The sequence below is a fragment of the Colossoma macropomum genome, unplaced genomic scaffold, assembly GCF_904425465.1.
Source record: "Colossoma macropomum unplaced genomic scaffold, Colossoma_macropomum, whole genome shotgun sequence".
Classification (NCBI taxonomy): Eukaryota; Metazoa; Chordata; class Actinopteri; order Characiformes; family Serrasalmidae; genus Colossoma; species Colossoma macropomum.
The window spans coordinates 38,609,105-38,632,357 of NW_023494785.1; the positions used below are offsets into that span (position 1 = coordinate 38,609,105).

General features: G+C 40.1%; 1 protein-coding gene across 1 annotated transcript in view; it reads left to right on the forward strand.

Moving 5' to 3' along the window:
* Window positions 1-23,253, forward strand: part of si:dkeyp-84f3.5 (uncharacterized protein LOC334144 homolog) — a 30,374-nt gene that overhangs the window by 441 nt on the left and 6,680 nt on the right. Inside the window, exon 2 of the mRNA XM_036593599.1 lies at window positions 3,773-3,854. The gene's annotated coding sequence lies outside the window, so the exon portion shown is untranslated. The remainder of the gene's footprint in view (window positions 1-3,772; window positions 3,855-23,253) is intronic.

Genomic DNA, 23,253 nt, shown 5'->3' on the forward strand with positions numbered 1-23,253 from the left:
CCTTGACTTAACCTTTTTTACTAACTAGTTAAGCAAGTTAGCGAACGGAAGCTAGTGTAACAATAGCCTAATTTTGGCTAGCTAACGTTAGCTAACTATCGTTGTGGATTTCCAGTCCGAGGACATTGTTTCAAACATGCATGTTGTATGTTAATTATAATGTCTCAAATATTGCCAGTCCTTGAAATGAAAGCGTTCGTGAATTTAGCGTTAACCTCCTTAGCTAGACAAGGCAACGAACGCAAGTTTGCTTAGTTAGCTAGCGGTTAGCTTTCATAGCTAGCTATAAAGTTAGCTGGGTGGAAATGTTCATTTTGGAAACCCAATATTTGTCCGTCACACACGGTTTGCAAGGTACAGATCCCAAATTATTAGCTAGCCTATATCTTACTGTCAAACTAAATCAACGGAGGGAAATATGCGAATTGTAGAGGTAACTGAAGCTGTATACTAGTGTGTGTATATATATGAAAACTGTTTTTATTACATTGAGTCTTAATGCAACACGAAAGCTACCAATCTATTAATGTTGAGAATCAGAAGGGTGATTTGACTCTCTAGGTAGTTATACCTCATACCTTCATTCACGTATGTCCTACCTATAAGCCTCACGAGTAGCCCTAAATGACCACTGGGACCTGGGTCCTACCATTATTAAAGGGACACGCTGCTCATAGTGAAAAATTTGGTCATCTGTTGTAAACATGCCCTCTCGCCTCTTACAGTGGTGCCACAGTAGTCTCTCAGACGAGATTTCCTAGGTTAAAGGCTAGGAAACCCCCTTCTGATGATGTATTTTGAAGGTGGAAGGAAGTTTTGAAAAAACAGAAGTGCTTTGGTTTGGATACTTGGGGGATGGGCTGTTTGAAGGGTGTTTACTAGCTGGCTGAATTATTCTTTTAACAAAGATTAAAAAATGAGGTTAGTGCTACATCACTAGTGCATGCTAGTAACTTATTTTTAATGTATATTTACTATTCTCCAAAACACACAGCCACAGGAATTCCCAATGATTTGTGTGAGGTATTTGCGTAATGCATGCTGGGTATTCATAGTATTCTGATGACGGCACACATCAAAACACTTTACTACCTTTGATGTGTGCCGCCATCAGAATACTGTGAATACCCAGCATGCCTTACGCAAAAACCTCACACAAATCATTGGGAATTACTATGGCGCTTAATGGAACATTAACTTTAAACTAATTAAAACTAAACTAGTTTTTTAAGTGATCGACATAATTTAACCAAAATATTTCAGAGTAATGCCAAGATTTGCTTTGATTTGTTGATAAAAGCTGAAATCTAAACGGCTGAGATTTTCCACTGTGTAACTTCTGCTTTGTACCAAACCGCATACTAAATAGAATGTAAAAACAGTGCAGTACCATAAGTGCACTCATTACTGTAGTAGGAAGAAGTAAAGAAGTGTGCACTTTGGGATGCAGCAATAGATTTCAGCTTTTATTTGTGATCGTTACAGCAACGAATCAGATCAAATCTAGGCATTACTCTCAAATATATTGGTTAAATGATATTGGTCACTTTAAAAATTAGAACGTGAGACACGTTTAACAGTCCAGCAGCTCCGATGACTGATTACAGCTCTGCTGTGCTGCTCAATTCAAAATCTCCAAGCAGATGTTGATCTTTCCTGATGAAGGCTGTGTTTATTGAGGTAAACCAATGCATTTATTGAGATAAGCTGATGTCTGTTTCATATTCACCAGCTTCTTTTTTGAAATTGATTCTATCTATTCAGGTTTCAATGTTCCATTCCACCTTAAATGGCACAGCCTGAATGTAACTGCTGCACCATTGAAACTTAAATTGAAAATTTGAATAATGCTAACCATACACTGGAAGAAAAGACTTAGAAAAGACTTATGAAAGTCTGACACCCTCTCACATCTAAAGTCAGTGTCAGAGTTTTCAGTCACAGACTATGATTTTGCAAAGACTTTTGCAAAGAAAAATCTTGCAGTGATCTTCCAGTATTTTTTAAATTAACGTGTAAAATGTGCAGTTTTTTTTTTATTTGACATAAAGATTTACGCGTCAACAAAACATGCAGCGATTCAGCGTTGTAGATTGCGTGTTATGAACTATACCGTAAAAAAACAAACAAAATAAGAAACCACTGTAACAGGAAGCATCACTGTTACAGGTTCAGTGAACCTGAAATATTAAAACAGCCAGTTTACATTTTAAGTGAACATGATTATTGTTTTTTATTTTTTTATTTTTATTATTATTTTTTAACAGATTTCAAGCACTCACGCATGCATTCTCTCTCTCTCCCTCTCTCTCTCTCTCTCTCTCTCTCTCTCTCTCTCTCTCTCTCTCTCTCTCTCTCTCTCTCCCTCTCGCACGCGCTTGCCTGCCCACTTACTCGCTCTCACGTGCGCCCTTGGCACGTCACTATTTGCATGAGCCAAGACTTAAAACTTACGATAATATTGAACAGGGTTGATTTTGTCACAGCATCAAGACGAAGCAAAGACTGACTTAAAACAGCCATCCTGACGCGAGTGCGACGCAACTCTTGCAAGACTCTCATGATTTTATTCAGACCTTGGAAATTTGTCTGCGACAGTGAAATTGCTTGAAAAGTCGTTTGGTGTAAGGCCAGCATAAGAAGCAGGCGAATAAGGAGCCGGCTTTAGCCTCGTATACCTGTGCGGTTTTATAATTTAAGAGCTTTGGCAGTTGATAGTCGTTTTAAATAGTTTGTGTAAGATCTCACACGTTGGAATGTTCTGAACTTGGAAGATGTGCAGGTTATACAGGTCCAGTCCACAAATAAAGCTAATCTTCCAGTCATAGCAGACTGTATCTGAAGTGTCCACATATAGTTTCATCTGTTTTGTCGTCATTCTGCTCTATTTTGCCTGCAGGGTTTAGCGTAAGCAGTGGCGACGCAATGTCTGAGTTGCAGCTTGCCTACCAAAATGGCGGCAGGGCGTTCTTAATGACACAGTCAAATGCTGTGAGTTGTTATGAGAGAGGCTGTATCAGTCACAGTATAGCATTGGTATATTGTGATGCACGTGTCGATATATCATTCAGAAAGTAAAGAAAATTAGTTATTAATGTTATGCATTTTGGAAAGGCTGTAATATTAACAGTAAACAAGTGGGTGATATTACAGCACTGTAGTATCATCTGTTCATCACGTTAACAGCACAACAACACAAAGCAGCCTTAAAACTTCTAGTTGCTAAGCACTGATCATAGCACGCTGCTAATAACGTGCTACTACTGCCAACTAGTTTACAGCTGTGAAAGTGAAACTAACTTGAATATGCTGATAACAATCAGCATGCATGCCTTTTCAGGAAGTGTACTTATATCATTCAAGGACAGCAAAAATTGCTAAAGCATTAGCAAAATAAAAGACCTCTAACGTTGAATTTGCCTACCATATTTTTTTGTTATTGCAGTAAACACTTTGAATCTGCTTGACAATAGTTCGGTTATATCGAAGTTTACATATCTCATAACTTGCTAATTATGGTTCTTCTGATTGGAAAAACACACTTTTAAGCCAAAATGAATGCATGAATATCAAGTTTTTTTATGTTGCTAAAATGACAGAAAAAAATGATTTTATTTTGATCACCCAGCCCTAGTGGTGTTGCATTTCTGTATACATGTGTCTTCTCTGAAACTCTGAGTCTGTTATCTGAAACATACAGTTGTCTATTTTAGTGCCAGTGCCTTCATTTTAATTATCTTAATAAAGTACTTCTGTTTTTTTGTCGCTGTAGAAATCTTCAGGAAGATCTATTGTGTGTCTTGATGTCAGTCAACTAAGTGGATCAAACTTCAGTACAAAAAATCAGAGAAATTGTAAGTAACTTGAATAATTATTATTATTATTATTGAATACAAAATTGATGCCTATGACAGCTTATAAATTACACTATATGCAGTGTTTTGTGTTAAAATCTAATCATCAGGTAGGTTTGCACATCTATACGTTTTAATGTTTTTCTCTGTTTAAGAAATTACAGTATTGTAAATTAATTTTATAGTGGCCCTAGCTAGAACTTCTTACATTGATAATGTAGGTTAGAGATGCATCGATACTGTTTTTTGTTTTTTTTTAAGTACATTTTTTAAAGTACTCACTGATACCAAGTCTGATACCATAACAAATTACCTGCTTAGAATAAAGTATTTGTTAGTGTAAATAAGTGCAACATACCTTAACAGTTAAATTATTTAAACCTACTGTCTGATTTGAAGTGACATGTATTAGCTAGCTATGCTACATTAGCTACCTTAAATCAAGTAGCATTGCGGCAGAGAAGAGTGTAGTTTGCTCCACATTGCTGGAGAAGGGGTTCCTCATTGGCGTCTGGCAGCGAGTAAACTACATTTCATAGTTTTGATGCTCCTTGTCTGTCACTTTCTAGAGTATTTTCTCCATTAAAAATTATGATAACCGTTGTATTATCTTAGTTTAATGTGGTTTCAGTGTATTATATAATGTCGTTTTCTTCATAACAAGCATAAAAAATGGCTAATAGCATGCTAATGTCTCAGTAGCTAGCTAGCTGACTTTCCCATTCCACCTTAAATAGTCCAGCAGTATTGACGCCTGAAGCGCCAGAATGTAACTGCTGCACCATTTAAGGTGGAATGGGAAAATTCAAACAAGAAGCTGGTGAATAGCTGACTTCAGCTTCGTATCACCAAAGAACTAGCGGTGGACAATTTATTTATTTTTTTTTTTATTTCAGGGTTGTCCCATTTTATAAGACAAGATTTCAACCACTAGGATGACACTTGAAAACAAGGGGTAGGGGTAAAAAGAAGAAATGGGATTGGGCCTAAGTTTAAACGGCCTGTCATTTACGGACAAAGCCTACGATTTATATACTCACACTGTATGAAAACGTTCAGTCCATGCTACGTGAATGCATCCCTTACAGACAACTGTGCACTGAAATGTACACAGTAGGGCAGTATGGTCTATCGACAGCCCATTTTCCAAAGATAGTTTGAAAAATTAATGTTTATACCTCACAATTCTAGTCAGTCAAAAAGAGTAAAGTTGGTATATACGAACTTTGGTAAGACATGTCAACCATTTCGTCTCCATTTTGTCTTCACCCGTATTGGGGAAGTGGTTGTGTTTGTGTATGTTTAAAAACACACAGTTGGAAATTTGCCCAGGCAGAATGTTTAAAGTGTCCAACCCTTATGGAGTCACTAACTCTGAGCAGACCCTTCTTCACTGCCCACTTGAGTCGTTTGTTCATTGGAGCAGCAGTGTACACTCTGCTTATGTCACATGGTATCAGTGAGTATTGTGTGTTAGTATCGGTTAATTTTTACGAGTTTGTGTATGAGCCAATACCTGTATCAATGCATTTATAATGAAGGTGCACTACCTACCGAAGAAGAACAGTTTATACTTATAAACTGCAATTATAAGATGATTCTTTATGCATTGTATTATCGTATCTTGACAAATAGTGTTATCTTATTTATTGTGTTAGCTAATTAGATAATATCTGGGCATACAGGCATACAGTCAGGTCCATAGGTATTTGGACAGTGACGCAATTTTTGTAATTTGGACGAAGACGCTGCGCGACAGAACCTGTGATTGGTCAGTAAAAAAAGAGGCATGCCATGAAACAAAGATGGACAACTTTGAGGAGCTTCGGCTTTGGCAGACACAATACTGTTTCACTGTGAAATGCGCATTTGTAAATAAACAGTGCATACCTATAGGATGTAAGATGTTAAGTCTGTTATTCGGTAGTACTAACTAGTACTTAGCACCAAAACATACAGGTTATCTTATATTTAGGTTCACAAGAGGACGAGGCTGAAGTTGGCTTTCTATTCAGCAGCTTCTTGTTTGAATATCCCCGTTCCACCTTAAATGGTGGCAGTATTCTGAACTCAAACGTTGCAATAGTTAGAACTATGAAAGAATCGCTTTCTACCAGTCATGAAACTTGTCATAAAATGTCATAGCATCACGTGAAGCATCCGCAACAAGCTACTCAAAACTGCAGCAAGTATGCGAGCTTGTAAGCGCTTGCGGCTTCTCACAACCCTCAAGAATTTCGTTTCGCAAGAAGTATGCCAAGGCCTCAAGTTACCTCACCTCATCCCTATCAAGCATACTTTTCACTTATTAACGACCAAACTGAAGACAGAAAGACCCACTAACAAGAAGCACAAAAAGGCGGCGGCAGTGAAAGCGTGGGCAAAGCATCTTAAGGGAGGACGCTCAGCATTTGATGATGTCCATGGGTTCCAGACTTCAGTCAGTATTATAAGTATAATAATCCTTGCATTTATAATTGTTTGTTTGTCCAATTACTTTTGAGCCTGTGAAAAAAGAAAGACTGTCTAATGATGGCTGTATTTCCTAAACAATTAATTATTTTTGTTACAGCTGCAAGTTTATACTTTTAATCACATTTTGATGGCTTTGTATCAAATCCATTGAGGTGGTGTACAGAGGCAAAATTACTAAAATTCTCGCTGTCCGAATACTTAGGGACCTGACTATGTTTCCCCATCTAATAGGTTTAAAGAAAATTAGATTTTTAAAAAAAATCTTTTTGTTCTTTGTCACATTATGAACAGTGTTGCCAGTAGTGTTTACATTTCATCAAAATTGTCGGGTACTTTTGGTTACGTTCACATTACAAGGCTCAAATCTGATTTTTTGCCCTAATGTGACTCAGATCTGATGTTTTCAGGGCTGTGTGGACGCGCAAATCTGATCTTTTCAAATCCAACCTGAGCCACTTTCATATGTGGTCCTAGATTGGATACGTGGCCATGCGACCTTAATGTGAGCGCTCAGATCGGAAATCATGTGCTTTTTTCCACTGCGCATGTGCCATCATTCAGTGTTACCATGGCAGCAGCATCAAACAGAAGTTGAAGCCTGTAAACGGTGGAAAAGAAACACATCTCGCCCTCGTCTTGCTCTAATAATGAACAGCTGAGAGATGTTCAGAGTTAATTATGTTCAGCGAAGCTCGTTCTGCTCGTTAGTTTGTTTGCTGATGATGCACGTAATTCATTCACGTGACATTACTGAGTAGGATGTGCTCATGTGGGTCATTTCAGGATGCTGGTTCGTTCACATTAATGACAGATTTGAGTCACTTACCTAAACGAGTGTCAACCATCCTGTCAGAGAGATCAGATTTGAGCAAAAAATCGGATTTGAGCAATGAGGCTTGTAATGTGAACGTAGCCTTTGACTAGGGATGTGCATCGTATGTGTCTCTAAGTGTTCACGAACAGATATCTGATGAACTGCAGTAAAGGAAAAACAAACAGTATTACATCACTACTGTTAACTACTTAAAAAAAGCATGTCTATGCATAAGCCTACAACTTGTTTTCTAGAGTTGTTTAGTCATGAATGCAGTAGACTGCACATTCATGAAACGATTTTGAGATTAAATTTTGCTGTGAACTTTTGCTAAAGTGCATTTGCATATATGATGAGCTCGTATTGTATGTGCATATCAGTTTAAAAATGATACTTTTTCACATAAACCCCACTCAGGACACCAACAACCTGGACTACTTTACCATGCATTCCCACGCCATAACAATGCCTCCACCATGCTTTATAGATGAGCTGGTATGCTTGGGATCATTAGCAGTTCTTTCCTTTCTCAATATTCTTCTTTTCTGATCATTCTGGTACAAGTTGATCTTTGTCTCGTCTCTCCATAACATATTGTTCCAGAACTGCAAAATGTTTTTTTAAAACATGTTTTTGGCAAACTCTAATGTGGTCTACTTGTTTTTGAGGCTTAAAACAGTGGTTTACATTTTGTGGTAGACTCTCTTTATTTATTTTGGTGAAGTTTTTTTTAATTGTTACCTTTGACAAAAGATCTCCTGGGATGCGTTCTCGATGTGGCTATTTGTTGTAAAGCGTTTTTTTTTTCACCAGGGAAGGAATTTTCTGCCATCCACCGCAGTGGTTTCTGTGGTTTTCTTGGCCTTTTGGTGTCTTATAGCTCACCAGTGCATTCTTTCTTTTTAAGAACGTACCAGATAGTTGACTTGGCCACAATAATGGCTTGTTTCACTGGTAGCAACAGTTCTTTGGACTCCATATTGAGAGTTGACAGCAACAGCTGTTTAGCTGAATGTAGCTGTGGGACATCATGAAGTATTTTATTTGATTCCTGAATAATGGGGGACACTTGGAGCCGTATTGAACTGATTATCAGCCAACAAGGATCAAGGATCAAGACAAGGTTTACTTGTCTTTTATTACTGATAAATGATTACGTCACCCTATTGCGAAACCTTGATCTCAGTCCAGCTCTACTATATCCTGCCAAGAGTCATAAAGGGTTTTCTTTGTTTAGAGAGGCTAAGGGGTATTTAGCATCCCAGCATTTTAGGATATCCTTGACTATCTGACATTCTTAGGTGCTCTTTAATGCTGCTTGATAACTGCTATCAAGGTGCCTTTATTGACTGGTCAACTTTGTACTTCTGTTTTTGCCCAAGTCAGACAGTTAACATAGATTTTACTTGCTACATTGTTTACACTAACACAGTGGGGCTTAATAATTTTATTTTACAGTGTTCTGTTTAAACCTTTAGCCAGCACTTGGGCATATGTGTAATAGTGTATTTTTGGATTTTATTATTCGTTACAGGCCATGAGCCTTACATTATAAAGCAAGATCATTTGTTTTCTGAGCCATTGCCAGTGATTTGGTGCTCTGCTATTTTGGCAGCCTTCTCAGGACATGAATCAGCCTGCTCGCAAAGAAGACTGTAACTGTACCTTAGGTGGATAAATTGCATTTACCAGTTGCGTGGAACCTCCTCTGCTTTTACTGTGGTTTCTGTTTATGGCTGCAGCAGAACAACTTAGAAAATAACCTTTGACCAAAGTGCAAAAAAAACCTCAATGAAATGTAACTACATACAGAACAACTGCAGACATATTTTGTGCATTGTAAGGCTGTTGGAAAAACAAAGCATTCCCTGACCAGCTTTTCAATATACAAAATTTTAATTAGTTGTGCAAACATTTCTTTTGTAATAGGCCTACAGCATTAAAAAACCTGCCTCATTATCCCACTGTTTGACTTTTCCATGGTTCTTCAACCCTATGGGGTCTAAGGACTCAATTTTTGCACATCTTTTTAAATTTGCGTTTAAAGGCACTTGCATATAACATAATACCCATATGTTTCATATCAAAAAGCTCTGGTATCTTTGTCTCTACTTTACAAAATCTATTTAGACAAAGACACCAGTTACACACGGTGAGAGGCATATGACGTGTTTCTCAACCCCTCTTCATAGCCTCATAACTCATGATGTGAGTCACGTACCATCTTACGATAAGATGAGCATTCCTTACAGTAATATTCAACATCATTGCTTTTTTGTAGAAATGTGAGGCTGACAACTCTGTACCAACTCTGCAATGTCATTAAAAACAAACAAAATGAAAATTATAATCTCTGCAATGTGAATTCATGTTCCACATTTTACTTCATTCCTCTTGACATCTACCTAAAATTTTCTGTCTTCTCATAATATTTTCTTTCAATATCAACTTCTTTTATAAACCTTTCAGGTTTTTGGACAAGAAAGCCAGTACCATGTACTTTAGTTTTAAATGTGACCACTGACAGGTCACTACATTCTCACAGACACTGAAGTCTTTCACAAGGTATGGTGGTGGCAAGCACACAAATATACTTCCTGACTGGCTTACCTAAAAGGGGAGCACAAATCCAGTGCACCGTGAGAGTGTAGCTTTTCTGAGCTTTTCTACTTCTACAGCAGCTTCATAGGGGTCACAGAGGGGGCTGCATTTGCTGAGGTGTTGTCTTGAACATGGGATCCAGGAAAGTCTAGTAGAGACTGTTGCATTGTCCTCATATACTCCCTGTAGTATGGAGTTTTGGTTTTATTTGAACAGTTCAGCTTATAGTTACTCTTCAAGAGTTTTTGCCTTTAACAGATAAACGGGTTGTTAATCCAAGTAAAAGTAAATTTCTAAGAGTGTACATTCGCAGATTGGGTACAAGTTACGTACACCATGTAAGAGCACTGTCCATTTAGGCCACTGAACCTGTGAAACAAATTGGAATAAAACTATTTGTACGTTCAGTATATGCAACTCAAAGTTCCTGACTGCTGACCATGTTTCATCTTCACAAAACCCAAACAATGCAACCACGATTAACTTGTTTTATAGCAGCAGTTAACACGTTTCTCGAACCATAACGTTGTTTAACCCAGGTTTAGATACATAAGCTTTGATTAATCTTTATGCGTGTGCATATGAAAATGTGATGTTAATGATGAACAGCCAATCATGTGAAACGTGAGGAGGAGCCAAGCAACTTATTTTTCAAAGTGGAAAATACAAATCGCTGAGTTAGCCATGTAACTACAGTAGTAGTTGCTTCTTGATCTACGCTCCCCATTTCCGGAAAAGTTGGGACATTTTTAAAATACAATAAAAACAAGAATATGTGATTCTCTTGAACCTTTGTTTAGCTGACAAAAGTATTGGGTAGTAGTGGGTAACACCTCTGCCTTCTATGCTGTAGACTGGGGTTCGACCCCCACCTGGGTCAGCTCCCTACACTATACCAATAAGAGTTCTGGGGCAAGAATCGTAATACTACCTTCGCCTACCTGTGTAAAATCATCAAATTGTAAGTCGTGCTGGATAAGAGCGTCTGCCAAATGCTGTAAATGTAAATGATGCCTGCTAACACTCAAGAAAAATTGGCACAAAACTATATTTACCACTGTGTTACATCATTTTTTTTCTTTTAATGACTCTTTTTAATCATTTGGGAACTGAGGACACTAATTGATGCAGTTTTGCAAGTGGCATTTTGCCTATTCTTGCATCATACAAGACTCCAGCTGCTCAACAGTCCGTGGTAGTCATTGTCTGATTCCCCTCTTCATGATGTGCCATGCATTAACAGTAGGAGACAGATCTGGACTGCACGCAGGCCAGTCAAGTACATGCACTCTGTGTCTGTAAGCCATGCTGTTGTAGCACATGCAGAATGAGGCCTGGCATTGTCTTGTTGAAGCAAGCAGGGATGTCCTAGAAAAATATGTTGATGCAGATGTCTCTCTAAAATCCCAATATAAGCCTCCGTGTCAGTGGTACCCTCAGACATATGCAAGTCACCCATGCCATGGGCACTGATGCCCCTCCATGAGAGATGTTGGCTTTTGCACCTTTCGCTGATAAAAGTCTGGATGGTCCCTTTCGTCTTTGGCACGGAAGAACTCGATGTTCCTTTTTCCATAAAATGAACTGAAACCTGGGCTCCTCTGACCACAGCACACATTTCCATTCTTCTAGTTTTTTGGACCATCCAAGATGATCACGGGATCAGACAACTCGGCAGCATTTCTGTATATTCTGTGAATTGATGTATGGCTTTCTTCTTGCAAAATAGTTTCAAGTTGCATTTCTTGATGCAGGGGTGGACTGTATTGAGTGACAGTGGTTTACTCCTGAGCCCTTGTGGCTATATTTAACACAGTAGCATTACAGTTTCTCATGCAGTGCCGTCTGAGGACTGGAAAGTCGCACACATTCAGCAGTGATATTCAGCCTTGCCCTACATGGACTGTAATTTCTCTGGATTCCCTGAATGTTCTCACAATGTTATGTAGGGTAGATGGTGAAAGACCTAAATTTTTTAACTGTTTGGCACAAAGTGGTGAGCCACAACCCATCTTTGCTTGTAAAGACTGAGCTTTTGGTAGATGCTCATTTTATACCCAGTCATGTTACCCTCACCTGCTTGCTGTGGAATTTTTCAGAATGGTGTAAGTTGAATATTCTGTAAACTTTTCACTTTTATGTTGTCCTTGTCCCAGCTTTTCTTGATTGTGTTGCAGGGATCAAATTCAAAATTTGTTTATATTTACAAATTATGATCAAGTTGGTCAGCCAGAACATTGTAATTTCTTTGTACTTTTGTTGGATAAATAAAGGTTCAAAAGAAAATAAGCAAGTCACAGATTATTGCATTCAACAAAACGCTCCATGTTCTGCTACATAGATAATTAAGTGTCCAGAAAATGACATGGTTAGAAGCTCATCCTGATGTGTCCAATAGCTGTTTATGATTTGAAATCCTGAACCTAACCTGTCCTGGATCAGGCTAGGTTTGCATCATAAGTTTGCCATAGTGATGTATCCTAGTAAAAAGTGATCCACCATTGTGAGACAGAAAATCCTGATTTGGATCGAACTGTGCTTAAAGTTATCTGACTAAGTATGAAATCCTGCTTTGTGAGGTAATGATGTTTTGCGGTAATGCAGTTATGCTTGGGTAATAAAAAGACCATTCAAGAAAGGCCTAGTCCTTTAAGGGCAAGGATGGGTCAAGACTTGGCACTGTGTCAGTGAATAATCTGGCAGTTTAAGAATAAGGTTCATCAATGAGCAATTTTCCTGAAAAGTGAGTATTTCCACCATCTGTGACATGTAATATCATCAAAGTATTCAGGGAATTTGGAGAAATCGTCCGTGTAAACAGAAGGCACTGCACCTAAAATCAGCATCTGCTAATGTAATTTAAGACTGTAATATGCACAGCGGAAGCCGAATGCCAAGAACGTCCAGAAACTTTTCTAGGATGGAGCTCATCACTGGACTGAAACACAGTGGAAATACTATGGTCTGATGAGTCAGCCTTTCGGAAACATTGCATTATGTGTTTTCTGGACCAAAGAATGAAGGGCCATTCAAATTGTTACCAGTGTAAAGTTGCCAGGAATTATCATGGTATGGAGGCGTATTGGTGCACATGACATGGGTAACTTGCAGTAACATACATTTGTAAAGGCACGGTAAACTGTGAAAACTATACACACATTTTGGAGCAAATATGCTGCCTTCTAGAATACGTCTTTCTCAGGAACATCCATGCTTGTTTCAACATGACGCCAAGCCACGTTCCGCACAAGTTACAACAACATGACTGCATAATCAGAATGTGGGTGCTAGACTGTCCTGCCTGCCTACAGTTCAGACCTGTCTCCCATTGAAAACATGTGGAGTGCTTGCGACACTGATCCTTTCTGGAATTGCAAATTGTGATTAATTTGTTTGAGATGGAATCTGGTATCATTTATTTTTCTAATTTAATTAAGTATCTGTACAAATTCCTCTTTGGTAACTGTGTTATTAGCACCATATCAATAGTATGTAATAGCCTCTGTTGTCCTCTGTGGCATGAAAGAATTCACACTGGTGCTGTATGTGACCTTAACAGTTTGCAGTGTGCATAATGGAAACTTGTTATGTGGATAAAAATGACTCACACATTGCAAATTACCACCACAATGCTTCGGAGATGACTAATGGTGGAAAACATCCCTAGATCTCTTGGAATTTCAAGGGAATTGATGGGGTTACCAGACATAATAAGCTAATGGAATACTACACCTCGTTTTCTTTGGAAATATGTGTCCAGGCTTTAAACCTCTCTAATCCACTTAGGGTTTTCTTAAGAGGGGCAGATCTCGTACACAACAAGATTTTGTTTTTGAAGCAGCAATTACTGTTTTATACCCCAGCGGTTCTGTTGCTGTCTTGTACAGGCTGCAAGATGTCCTTGTGGTTCTGGCTTGAATATACACTGTGTTCAAAAGCAGTGGAACTGCGTTCTCCAAAGTGATGGAGCACCAACCAATACCTTTGTGATGAGTTGGAGTGGCGTTTGTGATCCAGAACTAATCATCCAACATCAGTACCTGATCTCACTAGTGCTCCCGCTGCTGAATGCAATCAGATCCTCATAGCAACGTTCCAGCATTAAGTGTAAAGCCTTCACCGAGGAGTAGAGACAGTTACTGCATCTGAGGGGGACAAACTCCTTTTTAATACTCTTGATTTTGGAAGAAGCATCGAATGAGCAGGTGTACCAAATTGGGATAGTTCTTTCTTGTTTCCTTTCTCTTCAGTACTGGCTATTGGTCTTTTTCAGGAACACTCACCTTGTCCAACTCAGCCAAAGTAGTAAAGTGCAAATCAGTTCAGAGATCAAAATCTAAGTAAAGCCTTCTCATTTGTCTCATATGTTTTGCTTTTGGATATACAAATGGGTGTCTTAGTGTGATGTTTGGCCAACATGAACCACCAGAACACTGTCCCTGTGTCTTGGCATAGGTTATACACTTGAACTGTACCAGAGGGGTTTGCACGCCATTCTTCCAAAAGATATTCCTTCAGCTCTTATTTTGATGACTTGTGTCCAGAATTTGTCTGACGTGTCAGTCCCAGATCTCCCATAGGTGCTCAACTAGGTTGAGATCTGGTGACTGTGAAAGCCATGAGTCAAAGCACTCATTGACCCCTTGTTCCCTGGGGAGGGGGGCATTGTCATCCTGGAAGACACCACTCCCATCAGAATAGAAATATTTTATTAAAAGATAAAGATGATCAGCAAAAATAACTTATTATTGCATTGACCATTCCCTCTAACAGGATAAATTAACCTAAACCATGCCATCAAGATGCAATCCCACATCATAACAGAGACAGTGGATGGTGGTGGTGGTTGAGCATTCAGGCCTATACTGCTCTGTTGGTGTACACCACATATTCACTAGCCCTCTTATGAAAATGGTGATGTATGACTCATCCGAATGTAATTTTTTTCCACATCTGTGTAGACCAGTGCCTAAGAATTTTGCACCACTGAACTCTTAAATGGTTTATGCAGTGCAGCTGTACTACAGTATCCCTCTCTATATTGTTGTGGATGGATTGTTCTTGCTGCCACAGCCTGATCGTGCCCTGCATTGACATTTTCAGTCACCTGAGGAATCACACTAATGCACAAGCATCTCAGTCATTGGATGTGTGCTTTCATCCATAATTTACCACCTGTTGTTACTGATGTCTTCCCCATAGATCTAAATGTAAATATTGACTTTGTTCATTGTTCCTAACTAAACACTTTGTAACTGAAGGTTCTACCATTTATGCCTCAATTATTGATTTTTTCCAAAAGTCACTTAGTTCTTTTCCTCTTGCCATCATGATCCAAAATCAAGGTCATCAAGGCCTGGGTTATAACTAGGTTATGTAGGCAATATATCTCAAAAGGAATTGAGCTTGCCAACAACTTGGGTGAACCTATATCGGTCTTAGAAATGCAGGAGGTGAGGTCTCTGCAGAGCGTCAGATCTCATTTCCCTGACATTTATGGTGGAGCTTTCTAGAAAATTTTAGGCGTAGAGCCAGTCTTAGCAAGTATAGTTGCTTTTCCAAGAGGCTTGCCGCCAACCTGGTCTGAGGCATTAAACATATCACTCAAAATTAGAAAAAAGGTCTCCTCCTCAGTAGTGGATACTGACCAGAAGTCTTCAACCAGTGATGACTACTTTAATCTGCCTTAACCAACCATGTTTTATGTAAGGGCAGCAGTTTTTCTACAATACCAAAAAACTTGGTAACATTCTTTCCTCACCTAGTTCCGACTCCTTTAAAGTTCTGGCATCTCTGGTTGCTGAAAAGGTACTAGAAGAGAAAATGGGAGTATTTTGTTGTTACATATGACAGATTTACACACTAACAGTGTACAATCAGTCCTTTTCCTGTTCTTCAGTGGTGCATGCCAGTACTGCCTTCTGACTCATTTACTATTTTCCCCAACATTAATCCCCTGGCTGTTTGGCTTCACAAAGAGTTTGTCTGAGGGTATCCCGCTTGTTTAGTTCAACCCCAAAATTCTCATTCTCCCTTTATGCAGATGACCTGCTTCTATACATCTCCAACCCCACATTCTTTCTCCTTGCTATCCTTAATGTGCTTTATGGCCAAAAATGGACAAAAGTATTAGGACACCTACACATTAAATCTACAGGAGCTTTTATGACATCCCATTCTAAATCTATAAGCACTAATAAGAAATTGGTCCACCCCCTTTGCAGTTATAACAGCTTTCACTCTTCTGGGGAGGCTTTCTTCAAGATTTTGGAATGTGTCTTTTGAAATTTTTGCTTATTCATCCAGAAGAGCATTTTTGTAAGGTCAGATACTGATGTTGGATGAGAGGGCCTGGCTCGCAATTTTTGTTCTACTTCATCCAAAGGTGTGTGATGGAGCACAGTCATGCTGGAACAGAAAAGGGCCCTCCCCAGACGGTTCTCACAAAGTTGGAAGCATCCATCCATCCATCCATCCATCATCTAAACTGCTTATCCTTCTGGGTCGCGGTGGGGTGCTGGAGCCTATCCCAGCTGTCATTGGGCGGCTGGACAGGTCGCCAGTCCATCGCAGGGCAGACAGACAGACATACACATTCACACCTAGGGCCTGACTGCATGTTTTTGGACTGTGGGAGGAAACCGGAGTACCCGGAGGAAACCCATGCAGACACGGGGAGAACAGGCAAACTCCACACAGAAACGGCCGGGAATCGAACCCAGGCCCTTCTTGCTGTGAGGCGACAGCGCTACCCACTGCGCCACCGTGCCGCCCTGGAAGCATACAATTGTCCAGAATTTACATTCACTGGAAGGGGCCTAGGCCATCCCCTGATAAACAACCTCATTGCATTATCCCTCCTCCACCAAACTGTACACTTGGCAAAATGAGGTCAGACAGGTAACGTTCTCCTGGCATTTGCCAAAGGCTACCAGATAGAGAAGCATGATTGGTCACCCCACAGAATACACTTCCACTGCTCCATAGTCCAGTGGTGGCATGCTTCATACCACTTCATCCAACGGTTGGCATTGTGCTAGGTGATGTAAGACTTGCATGCAGCTGCTCAGCCATGGAAACCCATATGCACATGCACTCTGTAACTTTACATGGTCTGACACTTTGTGGCTGAGTTGCTGTGGTTCCTAAATGCACTTTTCAGTAATACCACTCACAGTTGATCAGGACATGTCTAGGAGGGAAGAATTTTTCCAAACTGACTTGTTGCAACGGTGGCTTCCTATTACAGTACCATGCTTGAATTCAGTGAGCTCTTTAGACTGACCCATTCTTTCACAAATCTTTGTAAAGACAGATTGCATGGCTGGGTGATTTTATACACATGTGGCAATGGGAATGAATGAAACACCTGAATTGTGATTGAGAGGTGTGTCCCAATGCTTTTGTCCATATAGTGTATGTGGACGCTTGACCATCTTTATGAAATTCAAAACCATTGGCATTAATATGGAATTGCCCCTCCCTTTGCAGCTGTAACAGCCTCTATTCATCTGAAAAGGCTTTTCACAAGATGTTGGAGTGTGTCTCTGGGAATTTGCACCCACTCAGTCAAAAGACTGTGAGGTCAGGCAGTAGTGATGAACGGGAAGGCCTGACTCACAGTCAGCTTTCTAATTCATCTCAAAGTTTTTCAGTGGAGTTGAGGTCCAGACTCTGTGCAGGCCACTGGAGTTCCTCCACATCACACTCACCAAACCATGTCTTGATGGGCCTTGCTTTATGAACGTGGGCACAGTCATGCTTGAACAGGAACGGGCCTTCCCCAAACTGCTGCTGTTGGAAGCATATAATTGTCTAAAATGTCTTTCCGTGCTGTAGCATTAACATTACCCTTCACTGGAACTAAGGAGCCTAGCCCAAACCCTGGATAACAGCTCTAGACCATTATTCCTCCGCATATGTAGCGTTCCGGTGGCATCTGCAAAACCCAGATTTGTCTATCAGACTGCCAGATAATCACTCCACAGAACATGTTTCCACTCCTCCAGGGTCCAGTGATGGCATGCTTTATATCTCTCTGGTTGATGCTTAGCATTGCGTATAGTGATCAAAAGCTTGTGTGCAGTTGCTTGGCCATGGAAACTCATTTTATGAAGCCCTCAGTGCACAGTTCATGTGTTGATGTTGCTTCCAGAATCAGTTTGGAACTCTGTAGTAAGTGATGCAACAGAGGGGAGGCGATTTGTAGCATGCTGTGAAGTTCAGTGCTTTGCTCAGTGAGTGGACTGCCACTTCTTTACTGAACTCTTGTTGCTCCTGAATGCTTTCATTTCACAATAATAGCACTTACAGTTGACTGGGGCAGATCTAGCAGGGCAGAAATTTCACAGGCTGACTTGTGGCAAAGGTGGCATCCTGTGACCGTACAACACAGCCAATGTTGTCTAAGGAGATAGCTATGTGCTAGATTTCATGTGTCCTGTTAGCAGTGGGTGTGGATCAAACGCCTGAACTTGACACCCCTCCTAGTTGTTCACATAATTTTGGCCATATAATGTGTTTTAGAATTTTGCTCTGGGTACGAATTAAATCTTTAACTTTGCTCCATCTTGTAGCCAAAAACTTTCCCCAGTTTCTGTTTTAAATCCAAATTGTAGTTACCTTAATACCTTTTCAAACACACAATTCTGGTCTCATTAATAATTCCTTTTTCTATAACCTATGTCAAGTAATTCATTATCAGGCAATATGCCATCATGTATTAGGAGGCTAATCCTCCAGTGCCTGCCTTAAGGCTAAGGGAGGCCTTGTATTGCTTGAAGACAACATGGCTAAGCCTGTCATGTCCGTAAACTCCTCTGTTGGGTTTACTACAAAACATGGGTTGATCAGCTTCATTGGGCATTTGTGGAAATGTCCTCTGCACAAGGCTCAGTCTACTCAGCTGCCTTTCATTGACAAATACACCAACACAATATGGACTTAGTACAGAAAGCATTTTAGCTTGCATAGATGCCTGACTTGATTCCATTTCTACGTTATTTCTGACATGTTGCACAGAACTAGTATCCTCTTTCTGGTGTAATAAAGGCCTTAATGACCCCTGAAATAAAGGGGTTTTCTTCTTTGCTCTCTTGCTAGTTAAATTGTGGATTCTTATTACACAACTTATTTGCTCTTTAAATAGATTCCATACAAAACTAGTTCTTCCAATTCCTCAATATTTTTCCTGACTCAAAAACTGATTGTCCTCTTCATTGATCCCACTGTACCCCTCAAAAGCTCAAAAAGCCGGTATTACAAGGGATCCATATGCTCTTCTATGCCTATTAGGAATGGTCTGTTACAGTGTAATATCTTGCAGAGATCTCGGTAATTCCAGGCTGGCAAAGATATACCTGAACAGGAGTGACACATGTAACAGGTGCAGTGATTTGCCTGTAGAATCATATTCATATGTTTTTGTCCAGCTAAGGACTGTCAGAATTCTGGTGTATTGATAAGTGTTTGATGCCAGGTGGTGTAGCGTAGTGGGTAATACTGCAACCCTTCAAGTACCAGATTGGGGTTGGATTACCACCATGCTACACCAATAAGAGTCTTTGGGCAAGACCTATAATGCTACATTGGCCTACCTCTGTAACCTGATTGTTTGTTTGTTTTAATTCGCTCTGGATAGGAGCGTCTGCCAAATGTGTAAATGTATTTGAGCATTGTATTTGACTCATTCTTCCCAAAACTGTGGTTGATATGTTTCAGTGGTTTTGAAAAGGAATACCGTTGCCCATTTGGACTGTTTCCCCATCTTGTTTGCAATGACTCCCCAAGTAATATTGTTGCCTGGATATTGAGATGGGACTGCCACAGCTGAAAGGGATACTGTTCTATACATCGGTTCTTTACTCCTGAGGCAAGAGACTCTTTCTGCTTTGTGCCATTTTGTTTATGTCTGACAAAGGACTGTGGCAAGGTTTGTTACTGCTCTGGAAGCCTGTTAGATGTCCGCTGGTTTACTTCTGCCCGACAAACATCATCTGTACAGGTGCTTTTCTTCCTTTTCTCTTTCACTTATGGACTCTTTGTTAAATAGCCTTATGAATACTGGTTAGCAGGGTAACCTAGCCAAAATTACACCAAGTTCAAGGCAGGTACTATACCAAAATTACACCAAGTTCAAAACAACTGTTTTGTATTTTAGATACGCTACATTTGCTTGTAGCACACCATGAGTACAATAATTTAAGACAGTTTCTAATATACACTTTTTGTATAGCACTTTTCACAGATGTGTATCTTCACTAAGAAACTTTAGAGATCTAACCTAATGAGTGAATCAAGCGTTAAAGAATTTATCAAAAAACCTTTGTTAAAACTAGATGTATTTATACAATACTGTGTATATTTCTTTAAATACTCGACAATGAAAACATTTTTTAACCTAGTTTTCCTCCCAGTTTAGACATCGCCCATTTCCCAACCTTTAGACTCCTCCCAACCCCCCGTCCCCTGTTGCAGCTTGAACAGGCTCCACTGTTCTGGGAAGGTTTTCCACAAGATTTTGATACACACCTGTGGGAATTTGTGCCTAACTTCAGTCAAAAGAGCATTTGTGAGGTCAAGCACTGATGTTGGACGAGAAGGACTGCCTCGCAGTCATCATTCCGGTTAATCCCGAAGGTGTTCAGTGAGGTTGAGGTCAGGGCTCTGTGTAGGTCACTGGAGTTCCTCTACACCAGACTTGTCAAACCATGTTTTTATGGACCTTGCTTTGTGGACAGGGGCACAGTCTTGCTGGAGCAGGGTGAAGCCTTCTCCAAACAGTTGCCCTAAAGATGGAAGCATGTCATTGCCTAAAATGTATTTGTATGCTGAAGCTTTAACATCATGCTTCACTGGAAACAAAGGGCCTTACCGAAACCCTGAAAAACAGCCCCAGATCATTGTTCCTCTTTAACCAAACTTTACTGTTGGCACTATGCTTTCTGGTAGGTAGTATTCTCCTGTCATCCGACTACCAGATAATCAAGCATGATTCCAGAGTCCAGTGGTGGCTTGCTTTACACACCACTTCATCGGACACTTGGCATTGCACATAGTGATCTTATGCTTGTGTGCAGTTGCTTGGCCATGGAAATCCAGTTCATGAAGCTTCAGACACACAATTCTTGTACTGATGTTGGAGTGCAGTTTGGATCTCTGTAGTGACTGATGCACCAGAGGATCAGCGGTTTTTACATGCTGTGTGTTTCAGCTCTCATAGAGAAGAGGGACACTGAGTTATGTGGTCTTCTCTTCATGGCTGAGCCATTGTTGCTCCTAGATGATTCTATTTCACAATAATAGAACTTACAGTTGACTGGGGCAGATCTAGCAGAGAAGAAATTTCACAAACTGAATTGTGCAAAGGAGGTATCTTCTGGAAGTGCCACATTTCTAGCACTGAGCTCTTTAGTATGACCTGTTCTACTGCCAGTGTTTTTCTGTGGAGATTGTGTGGCTATGTGCATGATGTTATACATCAGTAGCAATGGGATGGCTGAAACACCCGGGGTGTCCACATACTTTTGTCCATATAGAGAATGTCCTCCAAGACACTTGAAGCCAGTCACCATATCTTTTCGAGCTTCCACTCCTGTAACATCACTAAAATCTTGAATGAGGGCACTAACTGCCAAGTTCTGATGTGTGAACTAATAGGGCATCACACTAAACAATAGAGGGATAGGGGAAACAATAATTCATCCTTTGCATCCAAAAAGCAGGGCCAGTTATTCTCTCCTGGACTATTGGCCATGGATGGCTGAATTACCAGGATCACCAGGATTAGATCTACCAATTATAAAGTGAATCCTTACAGAATGATACCACTCAGGAGCCCATTACAGTATAACCTTAACATCTAACAAGGTCTTCTGTAGCAATTCCCAGAGATGTAAGATACTTGAGGGCTGCTTTTCTTTTGTCTCATTTGTCTCATTGAAATTGCGTAGGGTTAAGGTCTGGTGATTGAGCAGGCCAGGTCGATAGTTTGGATTGTCCACATCAATTATCCTACATTTTTTGGTTTTGACAGACTACATTGCGATGTGTTTTGAGTCTATGTTGCTTTGAATAGCATGTCTCTAAAATCTGCTGTGATGGTTTTTCTATCATATGATAGTTGCTATGTGATTGTCAAGGATCACCAAGTCTGTCACCAGGAAGGAAACCCCAGCGTAAAGGCCATGGGATACATCTTGCGGAGACAACGTTTGCCTTGCTTTGGTGAACAATATCATGTAATTGTGGAGAAAACAAAACACCTGCTGACATCATGTAGAGGCACAGACAAACACACTATGCAACAAAGCCTGTGGTTGGTCCATGCAAAAGAGGCATGCTGTCATTCAAAGATGGATGAGCCAAAACAAAACCACAGAAAGTAAGAGAGCTTCATGAATCCCTCACAAGTTTAATTTCACTTAAAGTATTGCAGAGGCCTTAACTCCCTCCAAGCTTCACAGGGGGAGGTCTCTAATCTTTTGGTGGGTCTTTTCCATTTAGGCCAGCTTTACACAGTCCACTGTGAACAGTGGAAGGTCAGACATCTGTCTGTCATTTAACTGATTTTGGGCAGATTCTCAGGTTTCTGTTATTGTTTGGTCGAAATCACATCAGTTACAGGCGCTTGCAAAGTTCTTGGTATTTGCTAGCTGTGAGTTTAGCCAACTGTGTGATTTGTTCCAAATGGAAAGGGAGAGCCAGCAAACCTAGATGAAGTGGTCTGCAAGATTTGCCTAAAAATAGTAGTAGCCAGAGAGAGAAACGCGTCCAAAATTCCCATCTGAAAATTAAGCTGCCTTTAATTGCTTCAGAGATACTGTCCATCTCAGAAGACTCTCTTCCACAGAGCAGCTTATTTCTTTATGGCTGCATTGTGCTGGTTGTGGTTTCTTTTTCCATCTGATGTGTTGCTAAATCAGGACCAGGAAATACCTAAGAAAAAACTGTACACTGCAGAGGCTCATAGATGGCTAACAGCTGCTAAATCAGAAACCACTGAATATCTAAGAAAAACTATGCATGACAGAGGCTCAGAGTCAACTTATAGCTATATCCCACAAAATGTGTACGAACTGTCACTCTAACACCAGTCACTCAACTATATGCCTTTATTTTCTAAATGTGTGTTACTTGAAAATCAGCAAGAACACAGTTGCTGTATTTATAAGCGGTTAATAGTCCATTTTCCACCGATGAGCTAGACATTTCTCATGGCCATATCATGCTTTTCTGTGCTGACCATGGACATTTGTTCTCAGATTTGAGTCTTTATTCTCTAAACATATGTTAGTGCAGCATTGGTTAGCAAAAATTGGACCTGTACTGTGGTGTGTGGTGCTGCTAGCTAATGCAGCACTAAGCCTGCTAGCTAATGCAGTGCTAGCACCATTCTACTATTTAGCACTAGTGCAAACTTAGCTTGCAGGCTGCATCCTCAAACTCCAGAGTACACACTTGATTTTGGCTACCTATGCATGTACAATGAGGAGAGAGGTGTGGTGAAAC